Below are 22,248 nucleotides of genomic sequence, written 5' to 3'. Positions count from 1 at the left end.
TGCATATCCAGTTGACCCTTGAACAATACCTTGAACTGCACAGGTCCACTTATACACAGATCGTTTGCAATAAACATACAATCGACCCTCTATGTCTCGGATGCAGACCCTGAAGATGAGGAGACGCGGCTGTAAGGGACTTGAGCATCCATGGATTTTGGTGTCTGTGCAGGGTCCTGGAACCCATCCTCCTCCGATACTGAGGGCTGACTGTAATCACGTACGTTGCCATCTGGCCCATGTGACTGCCAGTCTCCTGTGGGCAGGGGCTGCATCTCATTCAGCTGGATGTCCCCAAAGTTTAGCACAAACCTGGCACTCAATAAATGCCTGTGGCCTTCTGGGTTACAGTGCCTGCTTTCCCTCCACCTACGCAGCTGTGTGTCTTTGCACAGGTCACTTCACCTCTCTGGGCTCCTGTTGTATCATCATTAAAATATCAGTGCCTAGGCCTGGTGATAATATTGGGGCATAGTCAAAGCCATGCAGAAGATTGACAGAAGCTCCTTTGGGTGTGATACCGTAATAAGGAGAAGCAGATAAAAGACTGATCCTGGTAGCAGACGTGTTTCTCCCATACACAGGCTGTGTGCCCTTGAGCAGTGCATCCAACAGTTCTGAGCCTCTCAATTCTCACCTGTAACCAGGAAATAGGGAGTTATTGGGACCACAGTGCTGGAAACAAGGTCTGGCAGATCATAAGGGCTAACACCTAAGCTAACTGCAAATAGAGCCATGGCATCTCTGGAAACCCAGGCTGGTGGTCCTGGGACAGTCCCGGGCAGGGCTTGGAGCTGGAATTCCCTCCCAGGGCATGGCAGGCTGCCCCCGTGAGGTGCTCTCCCCAGCGAACCTGGCCGTGGCAATGAGCACCATTCACCCCTGCTTGCAGTGAATGTCTGGTGACATTTTGAAGACGGCAGCCTGGCTTTGGCTTTGCCAGCAGCAAGGGGATTTTCAAATGCTCGATGGATGCCGGTCCCCACAGAAATACAAACCGGAATTGCACGTCACACATGTGAGAAGCAGATACAAAGTCATGTGATGGAGACGTTAGGGCGCCCAGGGGCCCCCCACGTGACTTGAACGGTGGTGGCCGCAGGGGGTCATCTGTCCTCGCTGCCCGGACACGAGGAAAGGGTGGGCCGATTCGCCATGGATGGGAGCGCTGTGTGGGAACTTGGGGATTACAATTCCACACGCCTGGAATCAATATTCTATGCTCGTGTTATAATTCACTTTGCGAGGGAGACGACGCAGCTCTCCGAATTCCTGGGCAAAGTAAACCACGTAGCCCAGAGATTAAGGGGATTTCTGTTTTCAGGGGTGGTGGGGGTGAGAGCGTGGAGGAGGCGGGGGCAGGGCAGGCTGGGAGGGAGGCTCAGAGTCCCACCGCAAGGATGGCACGTTTCGTGGGAACCTAACACGCCACACTGAGCCTCAGCCCAGCGTGATGTTGCTGATGGAAACGACACAAGAGGTGGCCTGGAGTGCTTGGGTTGACTAAAGCAGCCCTTATGAGGACCAAGTCAGCCAGGCTGTTTATGCAAGCGCCATAAACAGCCGGGACCCCTCCTGACACCAACAGCATCTCCTGCATCTGTAAAGAAGAAACGGAGATACGTGCGGAATATTTTTCCACTCAGACTTGCTACTGAGTGGAGTCTCTGCTTGGTTTTGATCTGCAGCAAGCAAAGTGATGCACATGAAGGATCTAGAATGTACCAGGCCCTTCCACACCGGGCCGAGGCAGTTTGGGGCCGCCCGTCCTCACCCTCCTCACAGGCCCTCCCAGACACCACTTTCACTTGGGGAGAGAAACCGGACAGAAGCTTCAGAGCTGACGGGAGGCCCGTGTCCCCGGCAGAATGGGGTGAACTTGCCGGGGCAGATCTCCCTCCAGCCAAATTGGGCCTCTCACCTCCAGGGCTGTAACTCCAGCGCCGGCCCAGATTGTAAGCGAAATGCCTTTCTTGGTGTCAGCCGGTTCCCTAATGGGTAACAGTCAATGTCACCGGATTGGACATGATTAAAAGGTGCCGCTTCTTAGGCGGGCCTGGGGATCATCGCCCGAGCGCAGAATTAGTTCTCAGCCCCCCAGGGAGGGGGCCCAACCCCGAAGGAGAGAAGCCTCCACTCCCGCTAAGGAAGCAGAGGTAATAACTAATAACCTCCCCTCCGCCCCGCCTTCCCCTAACCTTGTCGTGAACCGTGCTTGTTTTGTTCAAAGAAGTGCTCGTGCAACCACTCTCACTTTAATGAAAAGCAGACCCCGCTCACCGTTGCCCCTCCTTGGGCAGCAGAGATAAAAACCTAATGGCATGTCAGATCCTTGATGGCAAACCCGCCAGGAAAACAAAATTATCAGGATAGAGCGGAGGCAGCGGACCGTATCTGCTTTTGGACCATAAAATAACATAACCTGATGACCCCCTCATTTGCTGAAGGGGCGCCCGGCTGGAAAACACCGAGGCCTCTTGCAAAAGTTCCTGCCGCCTGCCTGCCTTGGTCACAGCTCTGCTCTCCAGCAACTTTGCTGTCTCACTCTTCTTTTCCCCTCCCCTCGGGCATTTCAGCCCTCATTTCAATATCCAAGGCACAAGCCCTGGGCGACAACACGTTTATCACCACACAAATTGTGAGACTCTGACAGGAAAAGGTCCAAAGAAGGTGTCTTGTGTGCAAGCACGCGTGCAAACGCACGCGCGCGCGCACACACACACACCCTACTCTGCACTGAAAAACAAGATGCCCAAACTATCTCCATCAGATAGCGAAGTCAAAAGGCCCCTTACCTATCAGGCTACTAAAGGAGTCTCTTAACAATTCACACAATGACATTTAATGGCCTCCAAGAGATATTTTGAAACAACTTCAGAAATTGAAGCATTGTGAAAGCCTTTTAAAAACAGCCCTCTTGTCAGATGAGTATAACGATCCCAGAGAATTTTCTCAAGTCGTGGGGCTGGCTGCCAGGGCTACTTTTCTCTTCCTTCCTTTCCCCCTTTCCCCTCCCTCCTTCCATCATTCACAAACAATTATTGAGCACATACCACGAGTCAAGACCCAAGATAGGTTCTGAAGAAACCTCTCTGAGCAACACAGAAATAGTCCCTGCCCGATTTCTGGCCACCTGTCTTGGAAGATGCCGTTTCTTGCCCCCCCCCCCCAACGCCCAATAATACCTCTTCTTTCCCAATAATAAAACCCCCATTATCTAGCTGGGTGCTTGGATTTCCAGAATAAAGATTATACATCTCAGCCTCCCTTGCAGCCAGGTGTGGCTATGTGACTAAGTTCTAGCTAATGGGATGTAAGCAGAAGTATTGCGAGAAGCTTCCAGGAAGTGTTATTAAAACAAGAGGAGCATACCATTACCTCCATCTTCCTTCTTGTGGGCTGGAATGTGGATGTGATGGCTGGAGTTCAAGCAGCCATTTAATACCATGAGGTGGAAGTCATGTACACTGGATGGTAGAGGAGCAAGATAGAAAGATCCTGAGATGGTAGAATCATTTGGAAAACTGACAGTTCCTTATACAATTAAACATATACATACACTACACTCAGCAATCTCACTCCTAACTATTTACCCACGAGAGATCAAAAACCTATGTCCACACAAAGACGCGCAGATAGATGTTCCTAACAGTTTATTTCATAATAGCCCCAAACTGGAGACGATCTTAATTTCCATTAACGGGTGATTATACAAATTGTCGTATATTCATACAATAGAATACTACTCAGCGATACAAATAAACCATTGATACGTATGACTACATGGGTGAATCCCAAAAGTATTATGCCGAGTGAAAGAAACTGGACAAAAAAGAATACATACTGTATGTCTCCAAGTATACGGAATTCAAGAACAGGCAAAACCACTCCCTCTTTGGTGATAGATGTCCGAACAGTTGTTGTCTATGAGTGGTGGAGGTCAACTGGAAAAGGGCATGAAGAAACTTTCTAAGACAATGGAACTATCCTATATCTCAGTTGTGTTGTTGAGCACATGGTGTATACATTTGTCAAAACTCATCAAACTAGAGCTTCCCTGGTGGCGTGGTGGTTGAGAGTCTGCCTGCCGATGCAGGGGACACGGGTTCGTGCCCCGGTCCGGGAAGATCCCACATGCCGCGGAGCGGCTGGGCCCGTGAGCCATGGCCGCTGAGCCTGCGCGTCCAAAGCCTGTGCTCCGCAACGGGAGAGGCCACGACAGTGAGAGGCCCGCGTACCGCAAAAAAAAACAAAAAACAAAAACAAAAAACTCATCAAACTATACCTTCACGATCTGTGTATTTCACCATATGCAAATTATACAATAATGATAATAATAATAGCCCTGATCCTGTTGACTTTGTGAAGCCACTCTTTTAGCCCTGAACTATCCACTGCTGAACCTTATTTACGTGAGAGAGGAAGAAAGCTCCACAAGTCTTAGTTGGCATTTTCCATCACTTAGAGCTAATCTATGCTGACAGCACTGTGTCTTCTCCACGCCAGTCACTGACCATGCGTGAGGCTGACTCATCTCTCTGCTCTTGGCAGTGGAGTCGATGCGGGAGCTGGTCCTAGGAGCCAGGGTACAGGTGGGGTTTGACACTGGGGTTAATCTGATTGCCACAACTTAGAAAAGTCTCTCCCCAGTCTTTGTTCCGGGGTTTCCCAGCCTGAACCCACAGCCGTGGCTCCTCTTGGACTCAGCTTTTGCAGCAAATCCCTCCCCTCACACCTGGCAGCCAATTCAGCAAGCAGGATCCTACCTTGTGGGGTTCACTTGGGTCAACTGATTGCTCTTGAATGCTGGTGCTAGGACTATTCTTAGCATACCGCCAATCCCCAGGAGGCTCTGAAGATGCACGAGGCTGAGTAACAGCTGCATCGCGGCCATTACCAACGCTATTATCATCATCATTATCGCGGGGATGCGGCGTTTGTGGTATGCCAATTGGGATATTTGGGGGCCTTTTCCATAATTGGAAGAACTGGTCTAGGATGTGCGTGGATCTCCATTTGGAATGGGAGTGACCTAAGGGGAAGTATGTTTCCTTGTACACAGTAGGGGCTGGCATTTCTGGCAGGTCCAGTAGGCAGCTCCCTGCCTGGAGGAATTTCAGGTTGATCCTCTGTCCTCCCCTCCCATCCTTCTCAGCCCTGCCACCTCTGCCTCACCAAGCAGTCCTCTCACCAGCAACCACAAATTCTACAATTAGAGTTTCACTTCTTTGACTTTGTATTTTCTCTGCCATTAAAATGCAACACCTCTTGCTGTGGTTCCTAGAATGACATTTTCTTTCTTTTTTCATGTTCCCTTTTCGAAGAAGGAAGTGGAATACATAAAAGTCAGCATAAGGGGGCGTTGGTGTGGAGATAAGGGCATGGAGAAAAGGGAGGTGGGGTGAGGTCTGTGGAGACAAAACAATGAGAAGAAAGATGAGCGCTTCCCATGTTTCCAGTGTGTCCTGGGTGTTGGCATCCATGATGTTCTCAGGGCAGTCCTCTTCCTGAAGTTTTATTTCACAAACGCTTGGTGCTTACCATGTACCAGACACTGTAGCAAGAGCTGTACAAATTGGACTCATTTAATTCTCATAACAACCCTATGAGGTGGTACAGTATATTAGTATCCACATTTGATAGAGGAGGAAACTGAGGCACAGAGAGATTAAGTAACTTGCTCAAAGTCACATGACAGGTAAGTAGCAGAGCTGGGATCCTAACCGCAGTGGGCCACCTCGCTGCAGAGGCTGTGCTGGAAGAAAAGCCAGTGTGTATAACAGTCTTTCATATTTGTTGGGCAGTTGGGAGCTTACCAAGGCAGGGGTGGGGTGAGGTTTTGGAGAACAGCACCTGGAGTCTTTTTTTTTTTCCCAGAGAAATGAAAACCACATGTTTTCATTTCTCACTGAGGAGAAGCCTGCCATTCCATAGAGAATTTCCTACTCGTACCCGAGCAGAATGGAAATCTTCTGTGAATTTTGTTCCTGCCTTCACGGCCTTATGCTCATGACCGTGATGTTTCATTGTTTGTGGAGGTCACAGGAAGAGCCAGTGCTGCTTTGGAAAGATGAAAGGCAAAGAGGACCAGGCCTCCCACTGGCTTGGGCAGGGATGAGACAGGAGCAAAAGGACACAGACTTTTGGAGGGTACAGGGAAAAGGCAGGGTTCTGACTGAAAGCAGACGGTGCTCCAAGCCTGGCGGGGGGCAGTGTCTAATGATGTCCATGGCTTCTTGCCCCCATAGCTCTCCGCTCTGTGACTGGGGCTCCTGATTTCTGACCTGAAGGCCTAGCCTTTTCTCGGGGTCAGAATCAGGGGTCAGTCCAGGCCAGCAGCCCACTGGAGCCTTCCCTGAAATACCACGGCCCACTGGTAGCCACATCAGTTTGCCTAGAGTCTCTCAAAACTTGCTGGCCCGGAACCCCACACCCCCTCGCAACCCTGTAGCCTCTTAAGACCCCCCATCTGTGAGGCCTCTGCTGTATGTCACCACTGTCAGCACTCAGGGGACTTTTCTCCCCCTTTTTGCAGCTGGTTCTACCACCCAGTGCCTGCCCAGTTCAGTGCATGGATCGCCAGTGGCCCGGATCTGGCCTGCCCCATGCTAGGGAACTCTCTTTCTTTCTTTCTTTCTTTTTTTTAATTAATTAATTAATTAATTAATATTTGGCTGTGTTGGGTCTTCGTTTCTGTGCGAGGGCTTTCTCTAGTTGTGGCAAGCGGGGGCCACTCTTCATTGCGGTGCGCGGGCCTCTCACTATCGCAGCCTCTCTTGTTGCGGAGCACAGGCTCCGGACGCGCAGGCTCAGCAGTTGTGGCTCACGGGCCCAGTTGCTCCGCGGCATGTGGGATCTTCCCAGACCAGGGCTCGAACCCGTGTCCCCTGCATTGGCAGGCAGATTCTCAACCACTGGGCCACCAGGGAAGCCCCGGGAACTCTCTTTCTAACTGGGGTTCTAGAAGGACTGAACTCATGAGTGAATGGGCATCTTCATGCACCCAGCCATGTGGTCCAATGCTACACACACCTTATCTCATGGGATTACCAGACCATCCTCCGAAGTAGAGATCATTATTCCTGTTAAAACATCCTGGATACCTGGGGCTCAGAGAGGTTAGGTGACTTGCCCGTGACCTATAGCAAACTTTCCTAAAGTGGGTTCTTTGGAACACTAGTGGCATGGTGAAAAAATGTTAGAAAACATCACATTCCATGCTTCCCAATTGGAGGTTCAGAACAGACATATACATGAAAGCCTCTGAGAACTGCTTGACTTTTTTAAAAAATTAATTGACACCCCTCCCTAATCTCTAACATCCACCTCTTTTTCATTAAAAAAAATTTCTCCAATTTATTTGACCATAGAACATTTTCCCTGTGCAACTTGTAGTAGATTCAGTTATTATATGACAAAAGTTCACTCCCTCTGTCTAAAGCTTCATGGAAAGAGTAAACTTCCGTGTCCCATTGATGTCCCAAGTAAGCTTCTTTGTCGCAAGCTTGGCCATGTGACTTGCTTTGGCCAATGGAATGAGGGTGGAGGTGACAGTGTGCCAGTTTCGAGTGTAGGCCTTAAGGGGCATTGCATGTTTCTGTGCAAATTTTTCTTCTGTGCTTTATTCTCTGTGAGAAGAATATTCCCCGGGGCGCTGCTGCCTTTCCATTGTGGACCTCAGAATGAGACACATGGAGCAGAGATGCCCCAGCCAACCTGCAGATGCATGAGTAAAAACTAAATGTTAATCATTGTGTGCCACTGAGTTTCGAGGGTGTTTGTTACGCAGCATTGTCATCAGGGCAATAGCTACCTGATGCACTGTTCCTATTTAATATGTCATAGAATCCTAGCACTCCGTGGAACTTTTTTGGGAAACGCTGAGTCACAGTTAGTCAATGGCTATGCCAGAGGTACACTCAAGTCTTCTAATTCCAAAGCCTGCTTGCCTCACTGCATCAAGCTCAACAGCCGCCTCTAGGGTTGGAAGCCTGCCCTGAAATAGTGTGCCTTTGGGATTTCTTACTGCAAGGAGAACTACAGGGGGTGGGGCAGGTGAGGGCTGTAGCATCTCCAGGCTGGCACTTTGAGGAAGGTTTGGAGCCCTCAGATGGAGGCACCAGAGGCGGGGAACCCATATGTTCTGCTGTAGTCCATCCTGGGCCAAGTCCTTGGAGGCACCGGATGGCAGAGGGTACGATCTCAGAATTTGTTAGGACCATTTTCAAATTCTTTCATTTCTTAAGCCTGCAGAAGCCACATTATTTTCAAGGTCCTTGTCAGTAGCCTGAATTCAGACCAATTTGCTGAGTTGGTACAAAGTGCAGAACTGATGGTACAGAAAGACATTAAACTACCGACAGCCCTTTAGACCATGTCAACAGATCATCCATAGCCTCAACTGCAGAAACATTTCATTAAATCTTTGCAGTTTCTCCCCAAAGAGTAGGAATGCCCTTCTATCATTTAAAAACAGATGGAGGGGCTTCCCTGGTGGCGCAGTGGTTGAGAGTCCGCCTGCCGATGCGGGGGACACGGGTTCGTGCCCCGGTCCGGGAAGATCCCACATGCCGCGGAGCGGCTGGGCCCGTGAGCCATGGCCGCTGAGCCTGCGTGTCCGGAGCCTGTGCTCCGCAACGGGAGAGGCCACAACAGTGAGAGGCGCTGTGTACTGCGAAAACAAAAACAAAAACAAAAAACACACAAAAAACAAAAACAGATGGAGGCCTGGCATGATTTTCACTCCAGCTGGGACAGTGGATTCACCTGAACTAAGCTCTAGGGAGGGCTGGTTAATAATCTTCATTCAAGAAACATATCTTGAGCACCCTTGGGTGAGGAAGCTGCTGTACACCACTGGATCTGCAGGGACCCAGCCTGGGGGGGAGAGGAGCAGGCCAGTGACAATTACAATGCAGTATGTTGCGGGTGTCGGCGAGGTCTGAGGACTTTTTACAGGCAGAAAAGTAACTATCAGGGGCTGTCCATATACGGAGGCCTTTGTGAAGCCTCCACACCTCCAAATAGCGGCTGTAGGGCTACCCGCACAGTTAAACTGGGACAACGTGCACAGAATAGGTGTGATTTGTTAGCTGTGGGGTGAAGCCCCGCCCAGGGGCTGTGATGGGCCAGCTGGAGAGCAAATGAGCTCCCAAATGCCAACCTAAGGTTCATAAGGGCATGCTCTGTTTGGAAAAAAAGACTAAAAGAAAAAAAGAGGCTGGTTAGCCATGGGACCTTCCAGAAAAATGAGACCTGGAGGCAGAGGCTGGTGGGGCCCGCTGAGCAACTCCAGGGTGAGGCAAGCGAGGCACCCAGGGGACGAATTTAAAGAGGCACTCACTGTCAGGGTCATGGAAGTGCGAGGTGGGCACTTGATGGTGATGTGCTGTCGGTGCCTCACTGGCTCTACCTGGGTCCCAGCCCTGGCACAGAGGCTAAGGCACCTGCTCTGGACTTGGGAGGTGTGTTTTGAAACTGGGCTCAGCCACTCTTTAGCTCTGTGATCTTGAACCAAGTCTTAACTCTCCAAACTCCAGTTTCCCCATCTGTAAAATAAGGATGCAATTCCCGTCTCAGAGAGGGATAAAGGAAGACGTTGCTTGCCGAGTTCTAAGCATAGAGCCTTCAGTACGTGATTATGACTGGCTCCGCAAGGTGTCCTCTCTGCTAGGCGGGAGTCCTCGTTCAGGCTTATCTGAGAGATGTTTCTTAAAGTCACTGTAGTGGATGCTGGGATGTGCCACCACGTTCCCCTTCAGGACCCCGGGGCTGGCTCCCCCAGCTGCTGAGAGAGCTGCCGGCAGGGAGGCCTCACCTGTCTGCCTCTGCAGGGATTGCCTCAGATGCAGAGAGCTGCCTCATCCCAGGTCGGCCCCCGTCTTCCGCATCCAATGGCTGATCATCTAGGGGTACACAGGCCCAGGTCTTCACCCCAACGGGGACAACTCTGAAAGGCCACCTCAGCTCCCAAGCCCCCACGGGGGTGGCCAAGACCTCTCAGCTGTGGGCATCGCAGTCCCAGTTCCTCCTCTGCCCTATATCTTGCTTCCTTCACTCCCGACCGGAGTTCGCTCCAAGAGCTTTCCTCCACAAACTTCTGACATGTCACGTGCCCACTCCTCTGGGGGGAGGTCTGCTTCCCAGGAAGCTCTACCTGCCGTAACCATCCCCCTCCCTCCTTCTATTTCTACGCTCACCATGTTAATCAGGATTCTTTGGGTTGTAAGCTTAGGCAAAAAGGACAATGAGTTGGATCACAGAATCTCAGGAAAGTAAAGAGGTAGGAAAAATGGACATCATTTGGTCTCCATATTGGACACTTGGATGCCACCGAGACGCCTTCTTTTGCTCAGGTCTGTGAATTCAGAGCTTCTGAATTTTGCATCTCAAGTTCCAGACTTAAGTTGGATTTAAAAAAAAAAAGAGGGACTTCCCTGGAGGCACAGTGGTTAAGAATCCACCTGCCAATGCAGGGGACAGGGGTTTGATCCCTGGTCCCGGAAGATCCCACATGCCACATAGCCACTAAGCCCTTGGGTCACAACTACTGAGCCTGCGCTCTAGAGCCCGCGAACCACAACTACTGAGCCCACGTGCCACAACTACTGAAGCCTGCGCACCCAGAGCCCGTGCTCTGCAACAAGAGAAGCCACCGCAATGAGAAGCCCATGCACCGCAACGAAGAGTAGCCCCCGCTCACGGCAACTGGAGAAAGACCGCTCGCAGTTACGAAGACCCAAGGCAGCCAAAAATAAATAAATAGATAGATAGATAAATAAATAAATTTATTTTAAAAAAAAAAGAAAGGAAAAACCAATGCCTTTCTAGTTTGGGAAACTCCAGGGAAGGGTTCTAACTTGCCCTCTCTTGGGTCAGGTACCACTTTGGACGAATTAACAGTGTGCAGTGACCATGATAAAAAGTGGTCACTCCTGCGGGAACCACCAGGTTTTAGGGGTGCGGAGAATTTGACAGCAGCAGAGGAGAAAGGAGAGTTTGGCAGATAAAGTAAAGGGCATTAGAGAACGTTGTCATATTTGTAGCTGCCGGCATCAGAACCCCTTTCTCTGAATCTAGGTGGGAGACAGGGCCCCCCCACTGTCACTTGAACAGCTAAAACTGCATGGCACTCGCTGTAGCAGATGCTGTCATGCCTGCACAGAAGCACTCGGAACTCATGGCCCCTGTATATGCCAACGTAAGCACGTGTGACTCTCCATACAGGGCACACTGGAAGGGCGCAGAAATTAACATCCCCTGGGGGATGGGGTTAAGGCCACCCTCAACCAATGACAGACGGGAATTGATGGATTAGAACTCCAGTTTCCTCACCCCTCAGGTGGGACAACTCCAAGAGGGTCTTAACTGCCGCCCTGAGGTTCCCAAGAAGGATGAGCCCCAATTGCCCAGAGCAGGCCCCTCCCTTTTCCTATCTCAACACCTGACTTCCCTACTGGTACTTCCTGGTATCGCTCCCAAGGAAACTACTTGCACTTGAATCCTTATCTTGGAGTTTTCCTCTGGGGAAACCCAAGCTAAGACACTTGCCTTTCCTACATTCCTAGTGGGAGGTCATGAGCAGGCAGGCTTGGCCAGTCAGATCCACCTGCCACAGATTTGAATCTGGAGCAGGGGACAGTGAGAATTCTTTCTGGCAGTAGCCACGGTGGTGGCAACATCCAGTTTCCAGCCGATACCTGCGAGCGAAGGAGTCGAGTGTCTGTCATCTGTTGGCAGGACAGGCCGGTGTTCTCTCTGGCCTGGGTCTGGCTCCCCAGCTGCCCTCTGTTCCTACCTGCTTTCCAAGGCTAGCTCAGCCGCGTTACCGGCAGCTTGGTGAATGAACCATCTAATATCGCTTCAACAATTCTTTTAATGCTCCAATTAAGCCAGACTTCGTGCTAAACACCAAGCCACAGTCAACTAATGTGGCTGCCCGTATCATTTGCTCATAAGCAGAGAATGTGATCGTTGGGCTGGAGGGAACGTCTGGCATCACTCTGCATCAGTCTGGTTAGTCATCCTGGTTCGTAGATGTAAGTTTCTGTTGAGCTGGACGAGTGAGCTGATCCGTTCTCGGGGGGCCGAGAGCATCTGGTTTCTGGGGCTGCCCAGCTGAGGATCTAACGGCTGCTGGCGGTGGATTCACCAAAACGCCCCCTCAGAAGGGGACGGGCAGACATTGCTCCTCCATGGCCCTTGAATCAAGGTTCTTTATATTTGAAAGAGCAGCTCTCAGCTTTCCACCTGTCACCAGATCAGACTCACACGCGAGCTTCCCTTTTCAGAGCAAGGTGGCAAATGCCGTGAGCTGGGGAAGGCGCCAGTTCCTACTGAGAAGACTGCATCTTTCTGAGAAGACTGCAAGGACAGAAAGTGCAATGTGCAGCTTTGAGCTACCATGGGATCCTCCTTAGTGCAGTGAAGAGGGAAAAAAGGAAAATATTTTCTTATTCTTCTACCTTCTTCCTGGCCTTGATAAAATTAATGTTGCTCAGTGCCAGTCTCCTCTGAATATGTACATAAGAACCAGAATAGAATAGAATAGAAGAGGGTAGAGTAGACTAGTGTAGAATAGCATAGCCCGTAGTATAAAATAGGATAGGAAAGGATAGAATAGGGTAGGATAGGATAGGGTAGGGTAGGCTGGGATAAGGTAGGGTAGGGTGGGGGTACAATAGGGTTAGGATAAGGTAAGGTAGGATAGGATAGGATAGGATAAGGTAGGGTAGCGTAGGGTAGGGTAGGGTAAGGTAGTAGAATAGGATAGGATAAAGTGACCTCACTACAGGCAAACAATACCATCTTTCCTAGTGGTTCCTGCATCAGCCTCCCCTTTCTCCCATGAAACAAATGCCCTGCAGCTTTACGTCCAGCAAAGAGGGTGAAAATTAACCAAAAAGAAAGCTCCCTAGTTGCTTCAGAGTGACTTTATGGGGGGGAGTCAGAAAGGCCCTGGTCGGCTGAAGCTCCATTTCCACACTGACACACTCCTCTCTTGTTAATATTTGCACTGAACAAGCCATTTTCTGTGCTGACATTTTGCATCTAGTTAAATGCCAACGAATCCAGAGAGATGTGGCTTTGACTTGTGGTCTGCCCTTTGGACCAGCGTCAGATGCTGTGGTCCTTTCATTCTAATTTCTGATATTCCCCATTTTGGATTCTTTCACCTCAGATTTTTTTTTAAGTGGATGAAATGCTTCTGACTTAATATTATCTCTGCTGAATATTTAATTGAGAAATGTTGTTAAAAAGGCATTTGGCTTAAATGAGCTAAGTGTATGCATAGATATTTCTTTTCTGACAGTAAAGTGGCTTTGAATGATTCGGAGTATTATGAGGGAATTACAGAAAAATTTGCCCTAAGATGTTAAATATAGTATTTTTTTTTTTTAGAGCTCACAGCTTTGCTGAACGTGAGGGAGAGAGCGCTGTTGAGTATTACTTTAAAGTCTAGGGGGAGGGTGGGGCGTAGTGATGAACTTATGGGCTCTGGAGGAAAACAAGGTTTTCTTCCTCTTCAGGCGGCTCCGTGGATTCGAGGCGGGGATGAGGGCTGGCTGAGGCTCATCCGCGTCAGCGCACCCCTTTTCTCCCAGTGTCCTCCCACGAGCCCTGCTCGCGGCTCTGAGACCACACCCTGGGACCATAACTGACAGCCAGTGGGCGTGGACAGTTGGCCCAAGCTAGGCCCCTTCTCAGTACTTGGGATCGGGACCCATGGAGTTCAACTGGTCTCCTCAGTTGAATGCTTGCTCTGGGAAGTGATGAACAGCTGGTCTTCTGAAGAAGGAGGGCCTATCAGGCAGAAGTGTGTGGCCTGGTGGGTTAGGAGGCCCTGAGCCCGGCTCCTAACCTCCCAGCTCCTGGCTACCATTTCTCCTAAGAACTGCCTGTGCTATGTGCCCTGGGGCCTCTGAACTACCCCAGATTCCTTACCTAAAGCCTCCTTATTTAGCTAGCTCTGGGGGCCTTCCATTTTCTGAAATCAAGCAATCTTTGCTTAAACTGGTGGTGGTGTGAATTCCAGGAGAGTTGGGGACCAAATTGCTCTAAAGCAGGTCCTATGTTCTCAGCAACTTTCATCCTACAGGTTGGGCAAAAAGTTCGTTTGGGTTTTTTGAGCACATCTTACAGAAAAACTCAAATGAACTTTCGGGCCTGCCCAATAAAATAAGAGATGTGTCTTCATTAAAAGGCAAAAATGATTGGCAATAAAAGACTGCATTACACCTATTTGGGGTCGTGAAACTTTAGAATTAGGGTCAGGCCCTAGGATTCAGGCTTTTGAAATTCATGAACAATATGGAAACTACCCTTTACATCTTTTTTTTTTTCCTTTTCTTCGTTCTGAAGAATGTCTACCACGCTTACATTCTCCAAGCACCATATTCACAGGTTCAACAAACCTTAAGTGCCCACTATGCACCTGGTATCTTACATCCGTGTACTGTGGATTCAGAGATTAATAGGACAATTTCCTTCTGGTGAGGAACTCAGCCGTTGGGTGACACAGACGGGAAACGGATGAGTAGAGCAGAGGTGGTTGTGAGGCAGTCTGGGAGCCCAGAGAGGACATGGAGCACGGGGGGAAGGTGGGTCCCTCGTACCTCCAAGAAGTGAAGCTTGAGCTGAGCCTTGATGGCTAAGCATGTCAGTTCAGGTCCTGGGAGAAGCAGACACCAAGATGGGATTACACGCCCAAGTGCAGGCTCGAAGGGGAGGGGGCAGGAGTAGGTGGGAGAGCCTTCAGGCCAAGATACAGGTCTGATCCCTGAGAAAGGAGGGAAAAGGAAGGAGGATGGGGTGGGAAGAGCCTCAGACACAGCGCAGCTCTGAGAAAGGCTGCACCAGGCCGATGGGGAGCCCCGGAGCAAGGACCGCCCATCAGAGACGTCCCACGTCCGGCAGAACGGCCCAGCTCTGGTGTCCCCATCTTGCGGTCACTGGGTGGGGCAGCCTGGGGGAGCCTGTGGTCTCAGCTGCTGTGGCTCCTGAAGGTACAGCGGCTGGGGGCTGTCGGCTAAGAGTACTCCTTCTAGAACCTTCTCCACTGAAGGGAAGCCTGGGTAGGGCCTTCCCATGGCTGCCACACTAAATGAAGATTACTTTGGTGGAGAAGATGGGGAAAGTCATTTCTGTCAGGGTGGACAGCATGGGCAAAGAGGCATGATGGCAAGAGTGAGCATGGCACGCCCGGGAGATGACAAGTAGTTGAGTATCATGCCTGTGGGCCAGAGGGAGGTTAGACTTCTGTCCCCCATAAGGGGAGTAACTGAAAGATTAAAAGGAGAATGGTATGATCAGATCTCCTTGACTGGGAGTTTAAATGGGCTGCAAGATGTGTATTTTAAGCCCCAAATGTTCAACCTCTTCATCATGGCTAAAGGCTAACACTTATTGAGGACTTACTGCATACTAAATGCTCAACATTTCATATAGTAACTAGATGGGAAAAATCCCACAGTAGCCTCATATATTGAGCACCTAATATGTACCAGGAAACTATGAAGCCCTATTCCCATAGTAACTCATTTAACCCTCACAATAGTCCTATAGGGAGGGTCCTCATTCACAATTGTGGAAATGGAGGCACAGAGAGGTGAAGTAACTCGCCCAAAGACACACAGTTGAGAAGGGGCAGAGCCTAGATCTAAACACTCTGTCTCCCAGCCTATACTGTACTCAACCTTGGCTCAAAATTTGGGCTCCCTAGAGAGGCGGACGAGTGAGAAATTGTCCCATAAACCTCTCCCTCACATGCCTGCCAGCCTATGTAAGCAGGCTGCCTAGAAATGTGAGAGTTGTGTGGTGTGTGTGTGTGTGTGTGTGTGTGTGGAGGGGATTCATCTGGAAGAAAGAGTTTGGTATTTTTCCTGCCTTTCCCATGTTCTACTCCCCACCACACCCCCTGTCACTAGCATAAGTTGGGGTCTTCAGGAGAAGCGATATCACCTATGCCGTGAGAAGCTGCCAGAGGTGTGATCCTGAGCTGCAGGGATTAGTGGGCTGTCAACACCAGTGCCCTGGAATTCCTGCAAGAGCCTGACTTGGTCCTAGGAGGAGGGGGCTTTGAGAGCAGAGACCAGCACCTGCTTCCTGCCTGCAGAATCCAGAAGGAGGAAGGACGGCTGGAATCTTCACGCACGATGGCAGGTGCGGCAGAGAAGGCAGGATGGGGCGGCGCGACTGCATTCCCAGGACTTGGTGTGGCAAAGGTGAGTGAGCTTCTGGGGCATCACGTGAGTCCTGCAGAAGGTAAGCTGCTTGCTGGGTGGAGCGGGGCCACAGTGAGAGGTGATGGCATGAACCACGGTGGGCAGGGATTGAGGGGGTGCCATGTAAGGGCAGCCAGAGGGTGTGCCACCCACGCTCGTCAGGGACAGTGCGGTGCTGAGGGCTTTGTGGGGAGCCTCCCTAGCACCCATAAATATGCCCCCTGAGAGGGCATCGTTTGGGTCCCTCCTTGGAGAGAGCCCAATGATGGGATTATGGGTGGGCTAGTCTCGTATGAAACGTGTGCTTTTCTCCCTTCCCTCCTCCCAGACTCCAATGCTTCGAGGAAGGAAAGCAGGAAGACTCCAAAACAGGCAAAGAGAGCGGTAGGGAGATGGCAGCACAGTGAAAGCGCGGATTCTCCTCCCCGTTCTCAGGGCAGGTCCCCAAACCTCAGGCCGAGCCTGAAGAGGTCAGACTGGGCAATTTCATCCCCAAAGTTTACTGGAAGCTCTGGAAGCTGGTAAAGCTGTCAAGGGATGGGGTGGAGGCCGATGGTTACAGGTGTAAAGGCAGGTGTTGGAGAAAATTCTCTGCTCCCTATTAGGACCCCGTGCACTCCAGTCCGTGTACTAGGCTAGTTTTATACACATCTTCCAACCAGCTACATGTGCATTCAATTCTTGGAGGCAGGGGATATGATTATCCTCATTTCGCTAAGGAGGTAATCGAAGCTCAGAGAATTTAGCGTCCTTTTGCCCCAAACCTTTAAATTCAAATCATTTCCTTCTTGGTCAACTTCTTGATTTTAGGATTCTTTATGTCATAAAATAGGAACTTCCCAGAATGAGGGTTCTAGCGTGGAGTCTAGGGAGGCTTTGAGTGGGGGTGAGAGGGCACTGTGGGCAAACATCTAGCCATGGGGTCCCCCTGTAGCGGGGGCGCATAGGTCGGGGGACAATCTGATATGCCTCTCCGATGACCCAGCCTCAGCCAGTGGCGAGCACGTGGACACGTGAAATGACTTTACCTCTGGTTTTCATGGTGCCGGATGCCACGGGCATTCAGTTATGGGAGGAGCCTGGCAGAGACAGCCCTGTGTGGAGTTCCCAACATCCCTGCAAACCCATCCTTCAGCAGCCTGCGCCTTCCCTCTCTCCCTTTAAGCCTCTGTGATCTACTGTGATGCACGAGCGCACATGTACACACACATATACATAGGCACACATGGGCTGACATACTCATCGCATACACACGCACAATCACTAATACACACACGAGTGCCCACGTGCAAATGCAGACCCACATGCGAGAGAGAGAGAGAGAGAGAGAGAGAGAGAGAGGAAAACGGACTTCCGGAATCAATCAAAAGAGAGCTAGAAAATGTGGATGGAACAGAAAAGTCCCAAGCCAAGCATGGGGAGGTAACAGGCCTCTCTCAGACCAAGGGGGCTGGACTCTGTGGACAAGTATTGAACCTCAAATGGGGACATGACAGAGTCATCAGTCAAAAGAAGCAACTTGTCCATTGTCTCGTAGTTTGCCACACTTTGAACAGTCGGAGGGGTTGGTCTGGAGTAGCTACCTCTCCTGGTCTGGAACATAAAAAAAACAGCCGAAAAGGCCCAGGGCCAGACTGGCAAGGGGCTTCTCCCGGGGGAGAGCAGACCACCTCCATCATTTGGGAGACCACTTTAGGCTCGTCTGGGAGGCCTTTGGATGTGTCTATTATACCAAAGATAGTGTTTTGAGGTCCCACCTGTTTATTTGGTTGGCTGCCATGTAAAAGACAAACAGCAGGAGAGAGAAAAACTGTTTTAACTCAAGTAATAGCGAAAGACTAAAAATGAAATCAATTCAGTGTAGTTAACAAGAACTGATCACCTCTCCTGCTGAGTATTGAAAGAAAAAGAGGGAGAGAAAGGGAGAGGAAAGGGGGGGAGAGGGGAGGAGGGAGGGAAGAAAGGAGGGAAGAGGAGAGAGCAGGAAAGAGAAAGAGAGGAAAGGAAGGAGGGAGAGAGGGAGGGGTGTGAGAAAAATCAACATAATCCTCTTTGGTGTATATGAAAAATAACATATAACATTTTCTTATGCCCGTTAAAAACGCCTTTTCCCATTTGTGTTGGATGTATAACCCTCCCGGTCTAGTGTTGTATTTTCACTTTGGATAAAGACATGGTCCCACGATAAATTGTTGTTTCTAACTAAAGCAAAAGCAAAAGCAAGGAGATAGAAACAGTGCAGCCATGTAGATGGATGGGTACTGATATCCATTCTTAGTATTGCGGCAATAGAAAGGGGTAGGGACTGTGGCTAACGGTGTACAGCGGCCTTGTCTAAAGGGGGCAGCCACCATTCAGCTCAGATCTCATAAGAGATGCTGAAAATTCAGAGTTTTATGCGAAATCTCCAACCTTCAAAATATTGGATCAATTTTTTAAACCCGTTTCAGGCTATGCTTATATTGGAGACTTCCGGTTTGTCACCTGTGCCCTAAAGAGACAACTAAAAGATAAGAAATAAAATCTACCATTCATTCCTCCCTTCAAGTCCTCCACCCTCCCCTCCAGGTGCTTTAGGCATCAGTAACAAAGAGACAGGCTGGTGTTGAAGACTTCAGCACCGTCAGAACCTTTACGTTGAAGAAAGTGAGCAGAGTTGTTGCATTGAATGCTGTAGCAGTTTTTAAATATGTCCCCCAAATTCTTCCTTTGAGACGTGGGGTCTATGTCCTCCGCCCTTGAACCTGGGTGGGCTCTGTGACTGCTCTGACCAATTGATTACCGAGAAAATCATACTGTACGACTTCTAGGCTGGGTTATCAAAGGCCACACAGCTTCCACTTGATTCCTTTGAAATGCTTCTCCCGGAATGCTTGCTTTTGGAACGTTCAGCTTCTCTCGCTCCCTCTCAGGACAGCCTTGGGGCTCAGTCGCAATGCTGAGAGAATCCCAAGCCACAGGGAGAGGTCACCGGTAGGTGCTCGGGTGGACAGTTTTCCCTGAGCTCTTGTCAACCACCAGCCCCGTGAGGGCGCCATCTTGGATGTCCAGCCCAGCGGAGCCTCTGGAAGATTTCAGCCCCAGCCGCTAGCTGGCTGTGACAGCTTGAGGGGCCCCAAGTGAGAGCCATCGAGCTGAGTCCAGTCAACTCACAGAACCCAAGAGACAGTCATAGTTGTTTTAAGCCACCAAGTCTTAGAGTGATTTGTTACCCACAGACAGTAGCTGGAACAAGCGTGAGGGGCTAACACGAGATTCAGCGCTGCAGACCCACTTATTGTTCAGCTCCTTTGTATTTGTCGTTGTTGTGGCCCCAGGTCTCCTGGAGCTGGAGGGAGGAGGGAGGCGCTCCGTGGGAGATCGTAGCCTCAGCGAGCCGGGAGGGCTGCGAAGCGGACTGCCTGGGCTCAGAGGGCCTCCATGTGAGGCAATTCAAATGTGAAATGTAACCTTTAAGAAAAGAGCCTGACTTTACCTTTGCATCTTGGAGATTTGGGATACAGAAGGCCTGTCAAATCCCTTCCTCTACCGGGCACTGATCGCATTTCTGTCTTATGTTTGGACACAGGACTCAGACTGTGTACACACGGAGAGCAGGTCCTGGCGCCCAGAACACAGAGTCCAGCACTGGTGTCTCTCCTCTTAGGAAAAGAAAATGACAGAGAAGATCAAGAAAGAAAAATAGATAGGAAAGAAGAAAGGAGAGAAGAGAGAGAAGGAAGGGGGGGAAGAGAGGTGATGTACGGCATCTTGTCAAAGTCTACCTAGGCAGGAAGCATCGGTTGAATTTACCCAGGTCACGGCTATCTGTTGTCATTCAGCATGTGGAACTGTTTGAACTTACAAGGAGTAACCCAGCAACAGCCATCACCCCACGTGTCCACTGTGCTCTGATGATGCCAGCACAACGGAAGTGGAGGCTCATAATTTCACAAGGTGACAAAAAATTGGATTCTGATGTTTCACCTCCACCTGCGCATGAGCGGGGAGGCCAGCTGAATACACAAGCTCTCAGGGCCCGTGGGCGCTGCACGGAAGCCCTGCTCCACCCATGCCAGTCGCTGACACTGGGCTCTGCTGCCAGCCCCACAGCGGGCTTTTGTCAATGAAAGCACACCCCCTGCGTTGCTGATCAGATTTGCTGCGACAAGGGCAAGGGGGGAAAGAAAGATGCTGGTAAGAGGTCAACCATTCAGATCCCACTATTGAGAAATTTGTTTTTTTTTTTTTTGTCACGGAGAACCAGGACTGATGTTAATCTTGGCACTATCCTTGAAAAATAAATCATTCATAATAACACAACAATAAGGGCTTCCCTGGTGTTGCAGTGGTTAAGAATCTGCCTGCTAATGCAGGGGACACGGGTTCGAGCCCTGATCCAGGAAGATGCCGCGGAGCAGCTAAGCCCGTGCGCCACAACTACCGAGCCTACGCTCTAGGGCCCGCGAGCCACAACTACTGAGCCCACGTGCCACAACTACTGAAACCTGAACGCCTAGAGCCTGTGCTCCACAACGAAGAGTAGCCCCCACTTGCCGCAACTAAAGAAAGCCCGCAAGTGGCAACGAAGACCCAACGCAGCCAAAAATAAATAGCTAAAGTAATTAATTAAAAAAAAAATAATACAACAATAATATATAACATTTACTGAGTCCTGACTCTGAAGAAGGGGCTGGAGTGCTTTATATGGATGTTTCGTTTCATCTTCAAAGCAACCCTGTGAGGAAGGCCTTATTATTCTCCCATTTTACAGCTGATGATCTTGAGGCACAGAGAGGTTAAGACTTGCCCAAGGTCACACAGCCCGAATTTGACACACAGCAGTCTGGTACCAGAGCCACGTTCTCAATCACGTTTGGAAAGGCGACTGCCAGCTCAGTCAAGAATTCCAAGTGCTTCTAAGGACGCAAAACTCATTTTCATCACACCCATTTCTGTTCTTTAAAAAAAGTGACCCCACTGATGATTCTTATCCATTCATTAAGTCACAGCTGCTCCTTGACCATCCTGTTAGCCCTTATTTCATGCACGTGGAATGCATAAAATTTCACTGCATTCAAAAAGACCCTCGGATTCAGACTTACCACCCTTTTAGACTGGCTTTCCCATTATTATTCGGTAACTGAGGTTTTTCTCGGAGGCTTTGGAGACTAGACTAATCACAGCTGCATTTGAGGGGATCACCGGGGATGGGATGTTTGAAAGTGTCATCTAGATTGGCAATCAGGGGCCAGCCCGTGTCATCAGCTGCCGACTCCCAGGGCAGAGCAGTGACGGGATGAGAGCCCTCGACTTCCACTTCTGCTGATGGGCACAGTTGGTGGCCTCTGGGGGTTGGCTAGAACCCAGCATCCGAGGAGAGATGCTTTGAGCTGGAGGCAGCTGATTCATCTCATACACGAGGGGCTGAAGGAGAATGTGGTAAAGAATGGAGGCATTTGGGGTCCTGTATTCGGCTCAGACCAGAGCTCTTCTTGGGTTGTAAGATGTCCCTGGGCCTGAGTTCGCGGGCAGGTGCAGAGTGAGGAAGATGGCTCCCTCGCCGTCTCTGGGAACAGACGGCAGGGCCTTCCCTGCGAGCAGCCAGCCTGCCAGCTGATGCTCAAACATCCTGGCTCTCAACCCTTGCAGAGTGGGCTGAGGCTACCTGGGGCTTTAACCCAATTCCACCCACCCCCCTCCAACTCTGTAAAGAGGCAGAGAGTTGCATTTTCCTTTACAAACAAAACAAACGAAAAACACTTTCAGAAAAGGGGATAGGAGGGAATTCCCTGGCAATACAGTGGTTAGGACTCCGCGCTTCCACTGCAGGGGAGACGGGTTTGATCCCTGGTCAGGGAACAAAGATCCCGCAAGCGAAGCCGAGCGGTGCGGCCAGAAAAAAAAAAATGTTAACAAAAAAGGGGATAGGAGAGACTTTGCAGGAAAGCTGCAAAAGTTTTCCCTTAAACCGTTTGACTTTGGGTAGAAAAAAGTCTAGGTTCCCAGAGCCATATGGTATTGGGGGTCATTGAGTTTGGGGTCT

General features: G+C 50.1%; 1 long non-coding RNA gene across 1 annotated transcript in view; it reads right to left on the bottom strand.

The window, feature by feature from the left end:
* Positions 1-562: 562 nt before the first annotated feature.
* Positions 563-22,248, bottom strand: part of LOC112409636 (uncharacterized) — a 217,657-nt gene continuing 195,971 nt past the window's right edge. The window contains exon 5 of the long non-coding RNA XR_003005188.1: positions 563-637. This is a non-coding gene — a long non-coding RNA (uncharacterized LOC112409636). The remainder of the gene's footprint in view (positions 638-22,248) is intronic.

The sequence above is a fragment of the Neophocaena asiaeorientalis genome, unplaced genomic scaffold (assembly GCF_003031525.2).
Source record: "Neophocaena asiaeorientalis asiaeorientalis breed wild unplaced genomic scaffold, Neophocaena_asiaeorientalis_V1.1 scaffold312, whole genome shotgun sequence".
NCBI classification, from domain to species: Eukaryota; Metazoa; Chordata; class Mammalia; order Artiodactyla; family Phocoenidae; genus Neophocaena; species Neophocaena asiaeorientalis.
This window is presented reverse-complemented; position numbering and strand designations above follow the sequence as displayed.